Raw genomic sequence first — 18,511 nt, forward strand, 5'->3', positions numbered from 1 at the left:
GAGAACTATGAAGCATCAGTGGAGCTAATTAGAGAGGGAGGAGAGGGTCTGGGGATTGAGGGGAGGGGCACCAGGGGAGGGTGGCAGTGTGAGGAGAGGGATGTGAGGCAGCCATGAGCAGATGGAGTGTCACAAGGGGGAATGCAAGGAGACAGGTTGAGGGAGCACTGACCCCCCACAGACCAGGCTGTCACACAGGTGGTGCAGGTGGGAGCCAAGACCCTGCAAAGGGCCAGCTGCCAGGTTGTGGATGAGCATCAGCAGATCATAGAATCACCAGGTTGGAAAAGACCCTCCGGATTATCGAGTCCAACCATTCCTATCAAACACTAAACCATGTCCCTTAGCACCTCATCCACCCGTCCCTTAAACACCTCCAGGGAACACCTGCCAGCCAGCAGCAGCCCTCCCCACCTCACCTCCAGGAGATTCCCCGATGCAGAGAGGGCTGTTTGAACTGGTGTGTAACAGATTATAAAATAATGACCTCCAACAGGAGATCACAAGAAACACACTGCTCAGACTAGACAGTGCATTTTGGTAGACACTACTTTAGGATTTTGAAGTTAACAAAACCCAACAGAAATCTGCAGAGAAAGGTGCTCCATTTTCCCCAAAATCTATTCCCTTAGTATCTGATTTCTTCCTGGCTCTCCCAGACTTCACTGCCTGTTAGCATGTATGTGGCAGCAGTTGCTGCTCATCACACTCCATGTTCCCTTCCATTGAGTTGGTTTTCCAAGTAACTTTCAGATTTGCAGTTAGGTACAAGGTTTCGTCACATTACAGTGTTTCTGGTATTTCTTTTTCCAAAATCTTTGTGCTATTGATTTGTTTGAGCATTTATATATAAGGAAGTGGTGTAAATGATGTTGTCAAAGGAATACAAAGGTCAATTCTCTACCTGCTGCAAAAAGAAGGAATGCCAAGGGAATGGCAGGAAGATGTGCCAGGAGAGCGTTACAACACATTTTAGGTATTATTACATACGTACAATGCTCAGTAAAATAAGGGCAATATTTCCTTCCATTCCAATGCTAGTTTTCACTATACTAACTTCTGTAAAGAGCTCTGACAAGCATTCACTTGACGTACAAGCGTGCACAGTTTTTCAATGGGGGCTTTCTAAAAAAAGCTTCACCTGAAAAGGCTTTGACTTTTGGAATCACATGAAACTATACAGTTAGAAGCATTTACTATAACTCACTTCTATAAATTTACCCTGACCTACAACTGCATAAGCTCAACACACTGCCTCTTAAAGGATGATGCTGAAATCTCTTTCAATTCACACTACAGCAAGACACAGGGCCACAGAGTCTGAACAAAGAAACAAACCACATAAAGCTTCCCAATACATTTTCCTGAATTCAGCACTATGATGAATAAATGCAAAATTTCCTGTGTCAGCTCAGCCAATATATTTTTGGAAAAGCAGTTCTGATTTTTCACTTCAGCAGAGCTCTATTTTCAGTTCTGACTGTACGGGGTTTCCCGAAGCTTACTTTGCAGAAGAAAGTCCTCTTGGTGTATATACTAATAAAGATACACTATTGACCTAAGAATCAAAGTGAGGTCAGTACTGTCAACATACCAATTTTAATGGGGCTCCTGCTTTATAATTTGACTTAATCTGCACTACTGACACTTCATGTCCCAGCATCCATCAAGACAACTCTCATTTAAACTGAACCTAACACTATTTCATGGCGACGCTTCATCTGAAACCAAAGATGGTACTATTTGTTATCAAGTTTATTTTGCTTTCCAAGAAATCCTCCTTTAAAAGTTAAATTTTTCAATGAAATGAGAATAAATAGTTTAAGAAACTAAAACAAGGTCAGGTAGCAAGTATGAGCTCTGTAACTAGCAAGAGTGCAAGTACATATTTGGCATTTTACAGAACCTCCAGGCTTAGTTTGATTAGTTATTAAAATTATGGCTAGCCTACAGGGAGATCACAATAATTGGTATAGGTCATAAATAATCAAAAGTGTCTCTCCCAGTGGGGTGAAGCCTATTAAAATCAGGTATTTAAATCTCTTTACACTTGTATATTCAACTCACATGCAAAATTACTTGTCCCAAATCTTAGTCTCCAAGGAAGATTGCAGACATTTTTCATTGTTCTTCATTTGGTGCTAATTAACATTTTCAAGAGGTGTGAGACAGACAAAGCTCAGTATACCCCAAAGAAATGATTCTTTCTAGATGCCAGGCCTTTACTTTATCTCAGCTTTAAAGCTCTGAATATTTAGATTTTCAACTGACACCTCAAAGGCTAATATCTAAAATAGAATGTTAAGTACACCCTATTATTTCTATTGTGAGGATCTGAACTTAAAATGTTAATCAGATCAATTTTAATTACTGATTGAAATGTCTAGCTTTGCTATTGAGACTGCTGTTGCACTTTTCCCACGTTAATTTTTACAACAAAGGAATCGGATAAAAAATCAAAAATTTTGTCTGGCAAAGCAAAAACGAAAGTGAGACCAGTAGACAACAGATGAAGAATAACTGGCCACTACGTATTGTACCACAAATTTACTAATGCAAAGTTAAAAAGTAGCTGCAAGTACCTAATACACACCTATTTGGCTTTGATAGTATCTTATCACAGGCTTCAAAATCTGTGGAGTTGAATTCTCAGAATTTTAGTTCAAGGCAGGATTCTTTTCATGCAGACTTCAATTTTATTCTCATCTAAAATTAAAAGTGAAGATCTTTAGCTACCCTTCACAGACACAAAAGAAAAAAGTGCCAAATAATATGAAGTTCTACCAAATACTTTGTTATTAAACATACTCTTAACAACATTACTTAACAATTTACTACTCATTGTATTTCTTGTGGTTTTGCTTAGAATTTAAAAGCAAAATTACTCTTTTCACTAGCCACAATTCAGCAAGTGAACAGAAAGGAATTTTGAATAATATTTGTCCTTAGGGCATACATGTAGCCCTCAACAGTTGCCTAAAGCTTTAAAATTTTAGCTTTCTGGCACCATTTTAACAACAGATGACTATGTGCTTGCCAGTCTTGCCACTGGGTCATGTCACTCCAATCAGCTATGACAGAAACTCCTTAGAAAAAATACACGGTATTTTTTGCAACACCTTCTTAATTCACATAGTCATCCAGTCTCTGGGAATGCTTTGCTCTGATTCTGTTTCCTCAAAGTGTAAAAACAATTTCTTTCCTGCAGTCCAGGGTATTTATCCAGTAAATGAAAGTGTGTGAATAGAGAGCAGGAGGAAGGCAGAAATCATGGTTACTTGCCAATCAAGTCAATATACTAAAACAGATTTTACTCACCTTGACAACATCCCTGCACATACAATGCAGTTGCACTATTATTCCCAGTAGTTTTACTTTTATTCATCATTTGAAATACATTCTGTATTTTCATATTCATGAAAACACTATGAGAGAGGTGTTGGATCTTTAAAGATGTCACTCAATCAAGGCTGAACATTAATTCAGTGTCTATACTGAAAAGGATATATAAGAAAAAAGCATTCAGCAATCTTTATTTAACTATTACTTGTGGTATAATTTTTCTCACCTGCCTATCGTGACATATTCTGTAATTCAACAATTCTCTACTTGCCTTATGTATCAACAGAAGCTTTATCATGGACGCTACAATAAGTAGATTCATTTCTACCAAAAGAAATTAGAAAGTCTCCTAATCGCTTCAGGGCGGCAAAATGACCGTTCCAAGAGACACTTGGCACTGGTGGAGATTATGCAAAGTCCAATTTGTTTATGTCAATGAAGTCTTCACCACTCACCATGACACCTACTAAGAAATTGTGTTGCAATGACTTTTTGTTGTGGTTTTTAAAGCTAATTAACGCAGATGTAAGCAAGTTCTGGAGCAAGAGCATAGCACTGCTACCACGCTCTGAAAGCGCCAGCTAATCTATTGATCCATCTATCATTTGCCATTCCATCTTTATGGCTCAAAGAGCAGAGACAGAAGGTAACAGACTGAACACTGGGGATGAAAGCATGCAGGCACCTCTATTACAGAACACAGCAGCTAAGAACCACAGAGATGAGAGCAGCACACCTGAGAGATCTTATGGAAAAAAAAAAAAATCTTCTGTAGATTCCCTTTTTCAAGCCTTATCTTCCCTTTTTGGTGCCCTCTTCTCCTGTTATGTTGCAGGGGTGGGGACTGGAGGGGTGCTTGTTCTCCACTTATATTCTATGTCAATTCCTACCTAAAAAGTTTCAAGTTGTCATCTACTGATGTAATATAGAAAATAAAGGGAAATTGCAATCTGTCATCTTCATCTATTGCTCTTCTCTGTTGTGACTTTGCAAGTCTTGACACGGAAGATAGAACCAAACCAACTTGTTTAACATTCTGTACCAAAATTCACTTCAGATACTCAGTGTTGTGGACTGAGAGAACCTCCTAAATAAGGTCATGGTGATAAGCAATTGTGAAATGAGATTGGAAAATAGAAACAAAAGCCTTCTGAGTATGTACTCAGACACATTCTTAATTTGTACACAGGCTTTAAGAACATCCCAATACTTCAGTGAACAGTTTTCTAATTTTTAGTTTACTGGATTGGAAATCCATTGCAGAACCATTAGATAACAATTGTGTTGGAAGCCCTCACTAGGGCTGCACTATAACTACTTCAGCAGAGCAATGCTTATAGGTAGGAGAACATGTCCAATAATGTTACTCAACAGGAACATCTAAAACTGTCATTGCCTAGTGACTTTTCAGCAGTGCAATGCTTAAACAGACCCAAATCTTTTCAAAATCAAAATTTACACTAATATTGAAAAGACTCCATGAAATGAGACTTCTTTATAAGATTTTGCCAACATATTTTTCCACCAGTGTTCCCCTGAATGAAAATCACAGACAGGACAATATTTAATATTACTGTCAAGATCAAGTAACAATTTTTAGATATTTACTTAGGAATAACTTCACTCCAATGAATTCAACTCAATTCTCAGTGTTTACAAAGAAAGGCACTAAAAAAAAAATCTTACCCATTAACAGATTGATAACATTGTCTCGTACTTTACAGACTACAAAAGTGAAAGCATTTTATTACTAGAGATCCCCTCATAGTGCTAAACTCATCGGTTGTAGAACTTGGTAGAAAACAGTCCTCAGTGTGACAAAGCTAGATCAAAAAATGTTTCCAGTTCCTGTGATAAGTCAATAAACCCCTTGAGAAATATGTCAAGAATGGGCAGATAGAAGCACTTTCAGTCACCACATATTTCTTCCCAAACGTCCAGAGACATAATAATGACACAATGTCAAGTCTAAACATTACAAAATTAGTTACACATCAACAACATTATAAATTAATGACAAAAATACTGCAAAATTATTTTCCCTGAAAACTGGAACACTAATATTTCAAAACTAACTTGGTACGAATGACTTAATTGGTCATTCCAGAGAAATGCTGTATTGTAAATGAAAACCTACGACCAAACAAAATAACCTCAGTGTAACAAGTACTGAAGAACTCCATAGATTTCCACTACCTGCATAAAGACAAAAAGTATCGTGCGAGTGAAATAATGAACACACTGAGTGTGAAATGTTAAGTGAGATCACAGAAAAATGTTCTTTAAAAGACAATGACTCTTTTGAAACAACTCAAAAATCCCAAGAGTTCTTCATTTAGACATAAATATTGTGTAAGACACGACTCATGATGTGACCACTCTGATACTGTATTCTTACAGGTTATTCAAATTCAACATCCTTGAAATGAAAAGAGAAAAACCTACAAAAAAGCTTCATTTCAGGAAGACAAAGTGCATGACAGTGTCAAAACTCACCAAAAGAACATTACAAGTAGCCAAATGACTAAAGCACTGTGAACTGAAACACAACAGAGTAAGCAAACTACCTTTAACAGCTGTGACTTTAAAAGCCTTTTTCCTACTTCATTATCCCCTCAAATGCTGAAATGGATAAACAGAGCTGTAGAGGAACAGCAGGAGTCAAAGACATTTCAAAATATGGAGGTCACATTCAAAGCTTCATAGAGGAATCTTTGCTATTTCAGACACACATCAGTACTGTGGAAAGTGAATGAACAGAGAGGTGAGAACACCCAACGATGATACAAAACTATTCAGAACAGTAAAACCTAAAACAGACTACAAAGAATTGCAAGAGAATTTCATAACCTTGAGAGACTGCATGGTAAAATACCAAATGAAGTTTAGTGTTGACAACTACAAAACATTGTAAATTGAGACAAAAGTAATAATACTACTCCAACACAGTATTTGGCTCGTACTACTCATGAAGCATATCATGTGCACTGTTCCCTGAAACGTAAGCACATCATTCAGAAGCCAGCAAGATGGCAACCAGAATACCAGGAATTCTTAGTAAAAGCATCAACAAAGGACCAAAAATGATATCATTATTCCACTACATAAATTTATGTTGTTCCTGCATCCTGAATAGCACATGTAGTTCTGATTTTTCCTGAGATGGAACAGCATCACAAAAGGGAAAAGCAACAAGGATCATTAGATATCTATAAAGGCTTCAATATAAGGAGAGTTTAAAGAGAGTCAGACTCCCTCAGCTGAGAGAACACGTTGAGTGAGAAAGGATGAATAGGGAATGATGAGTCACAACTTCTCATAAAACAAGAACTAATGGACACCAAATGAATTTTTCAGGCAGCAGCTTCAGAACAAAAGGAAAATCTTTTTCACGGATGTGTAAATAAATTATTGGACAGATTACAACAGCCAGCCCTGAAGACTTATTAAAAACCTGAATACACAAATTCAAAGGTAATAATAGGCTGAATGCAATTTCCTGCAGTTTAGAAAGCCAAAAGGTGTGTGATAATTCACATTTTGATTGCTACTTTTTTTTCTGATATTCCTTTTTAACCTTTGAACTTGCCACAACACAGTTTCAAGTATGATCTCTCAATCATCACATCAGCAAAACTGGAAGAGCTTCAGGAAGACACTCAGTCCTGGAATGAAACAAGAGTGTAACGGAGTCAGCCCACAAGTTTTAAGGTCTGCCAATAGGTGCACGAGCCTTGTTGGAGAACTTAAACCAAGACAACTGCAGCTTATCTCTGAAAGATAAGTTCCCACTCTTGTCTCCATGACAAGGGTGTCTCCATTTTCCCTCATTTTACTGGGGGAGAGGGAGGAAGAGAAAAAGATGTCTAGTTTCCAGGGATCCATATCCTTAGTCTGAATTGCTATGCAGCCACAGGATCAAGCACCAACAGGTTTGACATGACTATGTGGCAGTTTGGGCAGCTTGTTGCTATTACTGAAACTTGGTAGGAAATTCCCATGACTGGAACGCAGCTATAAATGTGTGTCAAAGGCTGTTCAGGAGGGAGAGGTGAGGAAGGAGGGCCAGGGGATTACCCTGGACACTGACCATACTTTCTCCACACAGTCACGATAGCTTGAGCTTCTGCATTTCAGTATTTTCTCTTCCATAAATGCAAAACTCTGCATAGCCTCATTTATTCATTAGCTACACATTAGATGCTACTGTTCAATGTTTACCATTGAATTCTACTTCACTAATAAAAATCTATTTCCACTGAAACTTTCTTCCTTTAATTTCATAAAAGGATTTTTTTTTTACCTTTTGGGGCATTTAAAAACATTTAAACTGTGATTAGCCTCCAAAATAAATTTCAAGTATCAGATATATGCTGAAGAAAACCAAAAGTACTTTACAACGCAAAGCTTACATATGGAATCTTTGCACACACAAAAGAGCTTCCATTTTCATTTTTTTATAGAATAAGTTCAAGTAAATATTTCTGAGTCACACAAATACTCGCTAGAATTAAATAACTGTATATCAAGCAGTATAGTTTTATGTCTAGGAAGCAGTGATTACTATTTTATGCAGTAACTGCTAAAACCTGATATCCTTAGTAAGACTGATGTTTTAACCTTTCAAGAGACAAATGATAAATTTAGCCAATGACAAAACCATACATTTGTTTTTGAAAGTCTTTCAAAATCTTCATATTAAGGTTACTCATAAGCATGCATGGCAGTTTTCAATGCTTTCATATACAATTTAACCATTTTTATTTAAAGCTTAGAAAATACTCAATAAACCTCACAATTAAAAAAGGATGATTGTATACAGTTCTAATAAATCAGAACACTGATATCTGCTTTAGCAAGCTTACAAAATGGCTCATTTTAATTTCCAGGGGTATCTCCCTTATACTGCTCCAATAGACTTGTTTTTCAATTCAGCAAGCACTACTGCCATCTCCTGATGCTCACCTGTATATATAAAAAATACATCTTTATATTTTGTAGAAGTGTTGTTAAAGCTCTCTGGGACTTAGCATTCAATGATTCAGCCATTTGCTGTTAGCTTTTTGAAATCTATTTTTCTGGCACATTAGCATTATCGCTGTGCTTCTAGAGGGTTTTCTTTCTCTGTGAAGCAATTCCTTCCTATCCCCTACCTCTCATATCATTGACATTGATGTCATCCAAATGACATAGTCTTCACATTAAGTCATTTTACAACAAAGACCACTTCTTTGCCTGGGGTAAAACTGAAACATAACACATTTGGTCCCAGAAAATATTACTAACATTTCTCATCTAGACATAAGCATTATTCCTTAGCTTTCAAAGCATTGGAAATATTCCATTTTGCATAAAAATTTGCAAAAAATTTGAAAAAAGGAGTTTATCCAGAAGAAGCAATATGCTCTTTAAAGATGGGATCTTAAAGGTCACCAGAGCTCCCCAAGTGACAGTCCTGATCACAGCTGTGAATTCACTGTGTCCATTTTGCAGTTTCTCCTCCAGCTTGTCAAATAAACTATATCCATGGGAAAGCAGAAAGGAGAGAAAGAGAGACTCTTAAGTGATTAGAAAAGCAGCAAATGTGCATAACAAGGATTCAGGTCATTGCTTCAATAAAAATAGTTTCACTACACAAGACAGCTCCCTTAAGAGTGATTTATTAGGCTCTCTACATCTCTTACCCATCTGACCTGTCAGCTTGTTGGCTAATAGAGGTAGATCTCACTTTTTAACCAGGAAGGCCAGCCAAGAGTCAAAAAAATCCCCTTTCTTGACAGAAGTATATTGGGCCCTTCCACTACAACATTTATTTTAAACAAGCATACATTCCAATAAGCATCTAATTATGAGATCTGGTTGGAAATTTTATAATAGAGGCATAGGTCTGAAGAAGGAAAAAGTAAAAATGAATACTGGGCTATGAAACCACTGCCCAGAGAACCAGTTCTAGAAAAAATCATATCGCTGAACCACATTCTCCCTTGTCTGGCAACCAGCAAAAGACAAGCTAACATTCTTAGGAATCTTAAAGTACTTTGTGAAAGAAGGCAGGAAAATCTAATGAAAGCAAAAGGCTATCAATAGTAAGCAGCACTGACCTTAGTGGAAGGTACTGAACTTACTTTCTTGGCTCATACAGATCTTGCCATAGTGTTCCAAAGATTTGGTATCATAACTAGTCCTGCAGCTTTCAGCATAACTTCTCATCTGGTTTAAAACTATAATTAAATGTTCAGACTATATACTAAGTCTACTTCAGGGTCACATGTCTGAAGCCCTATGTATTAGACAACCATAACTCAGACTTCAGAAATTCTCAACCCAAACACACCTTTAACAAACAAATCATAGCATTTGGTTTTGCTTATAACAATTTTACTCCAGCCTAAGTTTGGTGAAGTCTGATGAATGTTAATATGTAAACAAGAATTAGACTTGAAAACCTATTATAACATTTAGCTGCTTGTATTGCATAGAGCACACTCACCATTTACGGGCTGCATCCTTTTCAATGTTTGTTACTTGTACCATTGCTGAATTATTTTTTCTCATCTAAAGATAACAGTAATTTTGAGGAATAATAAATAGGCACTTCAACACAGCCATGCAAAAAAGTTTCAACTCTGGAACCATTACTGGACCATTTTATCTTGTTGCGTTTATCACCTCCCAGAAAGCCCTGTTTATCTGTATCAGCTGCGAAGTGAGAACTTTGTGCATTTAATTGAGTGATATCCAGAGTCAAGTACCAAGTACCTGTTTGATGCAACAAAAAAGCTTTTAAATATAGTCCATCTTTGGAGCAAGATTTCACTTATGTAACAGAAACATTTCATCTACCCAGAGAGACAGTATTATGTAATCATACATATGTAGTGTATAGTACATATTTAATAATCTGTAATCATAGGTTTATTATGCCACTTCTCAGCAGAGCCAGACTTTCCATTTAACTTCATCATAGCTGTTCCTGAAGATCTGATACTTTTAACAAAGTGAAAAACACACCCCACCAATTATGGCATATTTTTAAATTAGTGGCAAAAAAAAAAAAGAAAAAACCATTTAGAAACATCATGTATTAAGATCTACAAGCCAGATGAACGCAACACTGAAGCTGCGTTTTTACTCAATATCTCTAGCCTGATTTTTTGGCAAAAAACCATAATTTTCTACTTTACTGCTGGCTGATATCCACATTGAGGTTTTTCTATTAGTGGAGCCTATTTCCCCTAGCATTTCAGAAGGCTGCATTCAATTTCCTCTCAGGGAATTTGAGCAGAAAAAGGGATTGGCTCGGCATTCTTCTTAAATTTTGAAGGTAGTTTCAGTTAGCTATTTCATCATTATCTTTTTCTTTTTTTCTCTCTTTGAATTGCACCATCACATTTTTCTTATCCTCCTCCATGACTAAATTGTTTCATTTCCTCCTAGTGTCTTTTAATTGCCAATCATATTCATTCAAAGGATTCTAATCTAAGGCATGTCACTGATACCAAGAGTCCTTGGTTTGTGAATTAGAAACCACTTTGATTTTGTGTAGCAGGAAAACAAAGAAAAAAGGAAACCCAAACATAACATATTAGCCTAAGTTCCTAATGCTGGTAGTCCAATTATATTATTTATCCTGAGGTGGATACTTAGAGTTAAGCAAGCAGAAAAACAAACACCAGTGAAAGATTTTGTTGGCTGTTACAATTCTCCCTGACACCTAATCCTGGTGTAGACAAAAATGTCTGTTCCCCTCATATCTAGGCTTGTAAAGGCAAGTTTTTAATAGTTAAAACAGACTGGTACTTCCTAGTCTCCTAAAAGCAATAAGGACCCATACAAACAATTAAAAGTAGGCTGAACTGATCACACTGTGGCCTGAAGATGCAAAAGTGGCACTGTCCCCTTGCCAAGTGAAGCATAAACTTCCCTTGTCACTCTTTCAGCACATTAAAAACACTCCAGAATCTGCTAGGATGGCTGTTGTGTGTGATATTTTTGGAGCTGGCAAGTGCTAGAGAGATGATGCAGGGAATTCAGATACAGAAAATTTACACAAAGAGTGGTATAAATTTCATTATCATCTCCTAAACACAAGGTATTATTACACTATAGAAGTGTTTGGGTAAATAAAACCTGCCTTTCACGATGATTACAGGATGCAGATTAAGTAGCTGTGGAACCAACATTATGTACTACCTTGATGTTAAAAGGAGTTTATTTAGGAAAAGTCCTCTTTAAAACTACGTACCATCTGTGAAGAGAACTCAAATACATATAAGGCACCAGTATTACTTTTAAAAAAACCAAAAAACTTTTGTCCAATTTTGATTACCTAATTCCTTTTAAGATACAAATTTATCTACCTATATGAATGTTTTTATCCCTTGTAGTTTTCATAGAAGTCTACAGGTATAGGAGGAAGGAATCCCTCATCAACACAAAACACTGATGTCCTTGATCAAAAAACTGTTCACCTGTAATAAACCAAGCCAGTCTTTCCACCACTACTGTGGAATTTCACCTAATTAAAGGAAGAAATGCAATCATGACCAGCAGTTTTCATGAGACCAGAACAAAGTAACACACAGTGCCTGGCCTGTTACACTCCAAAACTTTACGATTCCTACTTCTGGTCAACATGAAGCAATCGATGAAGAGCAGCAACTCTTACACTCATACACAACGCACTGATTTCAGAACACTATATAGTCACTATCACATGGGACTTCAATGCTTTTTGTTTAAAGAAAAAAATATTAGTGAGTTAAGCCATTTCTCTTTGTATTTATCGTGTCTCTATGTATTGTCAGTAATAAGATGGGCAGTGAACTGAAAGAGCAGAACTGTCATACACACACACTCTTCACTGAAATGGCTCATTTACACAGGTAAACAGTTTGCCTCATTAAGTCCACAGGGTCTTTCTCCTTGACAAAATTAAACGTAGAATTTCAAATTCATTCATATTGAACCTGATTTGATTCTAATCCTCTTAAAAACAAATTATAAGAAGCATTTCAGAACAACAACTTCATAGTTCATATCCTGTCTTTCATTCTCTACCAGAAATGCTGTAGCACTACATAACCAAGATTGATTTCAACTTTTTGGCATTATACAAAGGAGTACTACTACTCTTTCCAGCTAATTTGGCTTAGTGTGGCATTAGTCAACTGGAAGTTTCTTAAGATTTTAAACAGACTCTTACCATCAGTGTTACCAACTACAACAGGCATCTTCTTTCTAAAGAATGAAAAACATCTAGCACTACGTGTTTCTTAACTACCAAGCATCTGCTTGATTCTCAAGGGCTTAGATATTTGGTAGATTGTAGAAATATTATAACATTAAATTAATAATTTTAAAATTGAGTAAGATTTTGCAAAGAAATTTTCTCTTTCTTTGGAGATTTTACTGTTATTAGAAATAAAGCATTAGCAATAATGACAGTTGCATTCATTTTTTGGAGATACGTCCCCTCTCTCTTTAAATGACATTTACATGACAGGAATTAAATTTCAGCATTTGACAACCAAGCGTCAAAGCATTAAGCCCATCAAGACTTTGCTCAATACAAGATTTTTTTTTGTTCATATGAATTGGACCATATACTGCACATTCCTGGGGAGACTGGCCATGCCCGCATCTGACTTCTCTAGGGCACATTGATCAAATGGGTATTCTGCATTTTAAAATTAAATCAGACAGAACATACATGCATTTGATCTTTTCAAAAAGAACAAAGCAAACATTGAAACGCATCTGATCTGTCGATGCAAGACTTGCTGCAATCAATGAGAGGAATCTCATAGGTCTCATAGTGCTTTTGACCAAGGTCTTAAAACTCAGGCTGCCTATTTCTTCATAAACCCCAAGCCCACATCATTGCTTCACACACACACACCGGCCAAGCTTAACTACAAATTAGTACTTTCTAAACAACTCAAGAGATTCTCTTTTCTGCATAGGTGTGGTCTTGTAGTAAGCCCCCAAAATCAGATACCAGAGATCCTGCCTTGAAAAGGGGGGACACACTGCACTTCCAGTGCTTTTGCCAAATTAATTTACTACCATTAACCTCCACCCATCTCAGGCAGGTGGGCTTTTCTCCTCATGTGAAGAAACCACAATGTCAGGCTAACAGACAAACAACCCAAATTACTGGGTTTTGTTTAACAAATTTATGAAGCTTAGATGTTATATTCAGCTCTCTGAGAATTTCTCAGCAGACACACAGTATGAGAATTAATCCAACTATTTTAAGAATATATTGATTCCTGGTTTAGTTTGACTTTGCATACTTCATTGGGTAGAACAGCTTTGGGGATTTTGTTGGGAGGTGTTTGTTTGGGAGGGAGGGTAGGGGTGTCTTCAGGGTTTTTTGTTTGTTTAGTTTTTTTAAGGTTGCCCTGTCCTGCTTCAGTTTTGCAGATTCATAGCTGCAAACCAACAGTGCCATCCACTGTTCCTCAGGATAATTTTACTCAATGGCTTTTTCCCCACTGTTAAATAAAACAAGATACAATCTGTCAGTCTCAGTGCTTGCAAAGACTGGGCTCCTGGTACAGGCAAGAGCTGAACAATTCCAAAGAAAAAAGCCATCCTGTAATTGCAGAGGTTTGTATGGAGAATTATAAAAAAAATCCCACTTGAGTGCTGCAGAAAACTTGATGAGCAATTCAGATATTTCTCTCCTATAACTGTAGTCTTTTATTTAATTTTGTTTTAATATTTTTAAGGGGGCTGTAGGCTAGTTTCACATCCAAATCATAAATGGGGCAATTCTGTCATTGCAGCAAATTGCCATCAGTACACAGTCAGTTCTGGAACTGATATTTTCCTCGGAGCAGTGAAACTACCTGGTGTAAACAGGGAATCTGGGCAGAGTACTTGCACTTTAACCCAGAAAAGATGGTACATCAGTTCAAAGCTGTGATGGTTTTCAGACAGTTCTCCAATAAACTAAATGAAGCTCTACTGATAGATGCACAGGCATACAAACATTTTTTGTTGATCAAAAAGAGAACCCATCAGCTCAGGAGAGACATCAGAAATCAGTCACTTACAGTGAGATTAAGAGGTTAGAATAGCTTATTCACTATATAGAAGGAAAGGAACAAGTAAATCAATAATAGACAGAATGAAACAAGATGTAGCACTTTTGGTAGAAAACCATCAAAATTTCAATTTGTTTGAGATATTCTGGCAAATACATCATTCTACATAGGCTTAAGGAGATAAGGATGTGCGCAACTGCACCTAAGTATCCCCCTCTCCTTCCCCCCAAATGAACAGTTATAACATGAAATGTGATCCCATAAAACTTGAAATTATAGACTAGCAAATACCGCAATGGGGTCTTATGCACTGCATGCAGAAACATACTGGCATATACAAACTTGGTGTGAACCAAGAGACTAAAACGAAACACATACAGCTAGAGAATAACCACCACTATTACTCTTTCTACACATAATATATTTAGTGAATATAGGAACAGATACACTATATAGAATCAGAAATTGTGACCTATATGGCTCCAATTCAAGTAAGTTCATGTGTGCTTTTAGCTGGCAAAAAACTGAACATCACAGGCTTCAACAGCTCTATTTAAGGACATAAAATGCTTACCTAAGTAGCCTGCTCTATCACAGTGTCAGAATGTTAATGCAGGCTCACACAGCATTCAGACATGCATTTCTACAATTAATTCTGTTATCAGTATTGCAACAGTTTTAAATTTTCTTGCAGTGTAATATTTAAAAAGAATTTGATGTTCCAATATACTTGGATGCTTCTGCATAGCTTGATGTGTAGACACCCAAATGGTAAAAAAAAGAGCAATGAGTTTCTTTATTCACATTGAAGTTTTCTTCCTCATTCTCATCACACAAATTCAATTTGTAAAGCCAAAGAAAAATACGTTAACCAGAAAACTTGGTGGTTTGTAAGACTTTCCCTAAAAGAGACCATCTGTTTCTGACATCTACCACTCAAGATTACGTCTATAGGAGTTCTCCCATTGAAATATGCCAGATATTTTGCTGATGAATGGAAATATTTCAATGGAAGGTATGTAGCATACATATGTACCAAGACATCAAGGCTTAACCTTTCATAGTTTATGCAGGTATAATTTATTTTCATTTTTAAAAGAAAGCTTTCTCCATACTTACACTACAACACTAAGCAACAAGCTTGCCCAGAATAGCTTGGCCATCTGTAGTTTTCTAATATTTATTCCTTTCTCACTGAAATATAACTAATTAGCAAACTGCCACCTGTTTATTTTTACCAACTGTTTACATAAACTTAACACTTTCTAGTATAGATGAAAGTTAGAGTGTTCTCAAAAAAGTACTGAGAAGCAAAGAGATCTTATTGTTGAACAAGACAGATAACATGCTGCTCTTTTAGGTGTATTTTTAAATTAGATTATCAGTTATAAATTGAGAAGGATAATTCATCATGATTTTCTTTGGACAGCAATCAGCCCAAGTTTTCAAAACCATTACTACAAGCTGCCATATTATCTGCATGTCACTCCTTAACAAAAATAGGTTTTCTTATGCCATTTCAGGATCCAGGACCATATGTTCATCATTTCTATCACAAATTAAGCAAAGCAGGACATTTTTTAGCACCATAAATAAGTTTAAGTTCCACAGCTGTTACTCAGGAGACAAAAGAGGTTCCTCCCTTATAAAGGGAACAGCTGCAGATACAGTTGCCCTACACCACATACCTTAGCTGCAGAAACAGGTTTTTATTTTCTCCATAGATTTACATTTATATAGACCTACATAAGTTTTCAATTATGAAAAAAACCCATGCAAAATTATTTGCACACTTCCAAGAGAGATAAAGACATACAATATCTGTAAAGCAGCTACATACAAAAATTGACTGAATACAGGAGAGCCCTTCCAAGGCTTCTTGTAAAGTACCAAAGGAAGGAGCCTGCATCAGCAGAGGATTCTAAGTAACTGAGTAAGCCCCTACTCTTCTGAAAATCCAAATAAGACAAGTCCATTTCAGTGGTTTCTCCTTAATATTCCAAAAAGTACATATAGATACAACCAAGTTTTCATGGTCAATTGATTAGGAAAAGACAGGTAATGCAATGAAATATGTATTATTGCCAAGTAACACTCAATTCAGCACAGAGCTCACAAAAACTGGACATACCAGCCATCTATATTTACAAAGTTAACTAATCATAAATGTAAATTAATGTATATAAGCACAATAAAATATTAAAAGCAGCAACACATGCATAACATTTTATATAATAGGCAATTAATGTTGTAACTTAGTTTCAGTAGGAAAAAAAATAGGATTATGAAGTTAGTGGCATTTGTGCCAGCATATAACTCACCAAATACTTTCCAATGAGGTCAACAGCATGTACTGGAAGTAGTTATATTAGTGCCTGCTGTACTTTTTGTGGACATTCATAATAAAGATTTTCTTATAATATTCAAAACATTTTCTTGTGACACATCACCATCAACACTAGCTGATAATAAAATCAGTCTTGGACAGAATATTCTTTTTTTAAACAAGGTTTCAATTCCCTGATGCAATTATGGAACTTGAAATGGAATTCTCTTTAGAACTGCAAAGGAATTAGACTAGAGAAAACCTGTTAAGAGTAAAGCATACTAAAAAGAAACAGCTTCAAAGACCTCTTTTTTATTGCTGTTGCCTCATGTCATGTTATATTCTAAGCCTGAGCTGTGTTAATGTCTGTGAAAGGACAATGAGAAAAAAAGAGAAAAGAAATTGGTGTAGCTCAGCATTGCAGATAGTCACAGAAAAATATTCAAGGCTGTTGTTCTACTGCAATTTAACAGTCTACATTGGGACACACCTCTGAAATGCAATAGTTACTTGGTAGGATGTTGACAGAGTCAACAGTAATTATCATTTAACTGAACATTGTAAGGAGGCAGAGAGAAAACCTAGTCTATAGCCTGACGTCACACAGTTGGTAATGGATTTTTTTCTTTACGCTACTGTAGTGAAAATTATATCTTATTTTGAAAATTACGAATTAACAAAAGCACTGAAAACTAGAACACAGTGAAAAGCCAGAGATAAAAAATAACCACAGTTCAGCTCAATACATCCATGGAGATCTGGAGAGATTTGCTTCTGTAGAAGAGCAGAATCAGAGAGGCATGTACAAAGATAGCTTTGGCACATCCTTTTCATGCTCTTCCTGGTCAACTGCAAAGACACGCTATGGCCAGCACGGCAACTGCTCCACCTTTCAGATATACCCCTTTCCAAATACTGGAATTACAGATGGCCATAAATCTGGACAACATGGTTTCAACAGTGTGCATCAGAAAAACATTTACAACTCTGTTAGCTTTCTGTTTCTGTAGGGCTTGTATAACATAATCGAGATGCACTGGTTAGGATTCTATAGCTCCTAAACTCTATTTTTAAGGTTTTGTAACATCTGTAAAGCTACTATGATCACTCTTCCACAGGCACATATTTCTTCAAAATAGCTAGCTCCCTGTTAATACTACAATACAGTGAAAAACTATGTAATGCAAAGCTTTAAATTTATGTTCAGAATTGAAATAAACGGGAACAATTCTATCAGCAACCACTCCCCAATTTCCTTATCATCAGCTACAGCAAACAAGATAGATGCAAAGTTTGCTTTGCTCTTACTGTCTCTCAGAACTTTTTCATCTCACCTGAAAGAACCTGTGCCAAGATGAAAGACTGGACTAGCTCCGTTATAGACAGAGTACAGTGTACTTGAGGTTTCAGCTTCAGTGCAGAAAGAGCCAAGTCAGATAGTCACCTAAACCAGTAATAATGTTTGACATGCCAGAAGTTAGAATTTCAGTTCCGTTTCTCATATGAGAAAGTGTGACAAAATATTTGCTCACACAATCAAAGTCAAAGTCAATATTCAGCTTTACAGACAGTAATAGCATTACAGTATGTTGATGCGATTTAAAGTTATCTATGCAGCCATCAGCACATCATATTTCTGTTCATCTTTGAAGCTTCATCCCATCTTTGCTTTAGCATAATAAAATCTACTATTATTAAATCCCTACTGATCTCGTAGATGTGAGAAAATAGGTTAAATATTTTTTAAAAAGCAAATTAAAAAAACCCAAAGTACTTTCATACTTTCACT

General features: G+C 36.4%; 1 protein-coding gene across 1 annotated transcript in view; it reads right to left on the reverse strand.

Annotated features, from left to right (window-relative positions):
- Nucleotides 1–18,511, reverse strand: part of DPP10 (dipeptidyl peptidase like 10) — a 486,525-nt gene that overhangs the window by 382,466 nt on the left and 85,548 nt on the right. The window lies entirely within an intron of this gene.

This window comes from Phaenicophaeus curvirostris, chromosome 7 (genome assembly GCF_032191515.1).
Source record: "Phaenicophaeus curvirostris isolate KB17595 chromosome 7, BPBGC_Pcur_1.0, whole genome shotgun sequence".
Taxonomy (NCBI): Eukaryota; Metazoa; Chordata; class Aves; order Cuculiformes; family Cuculidae; genus Phaenicophaeus; species Phaenicophaeus curvirostris.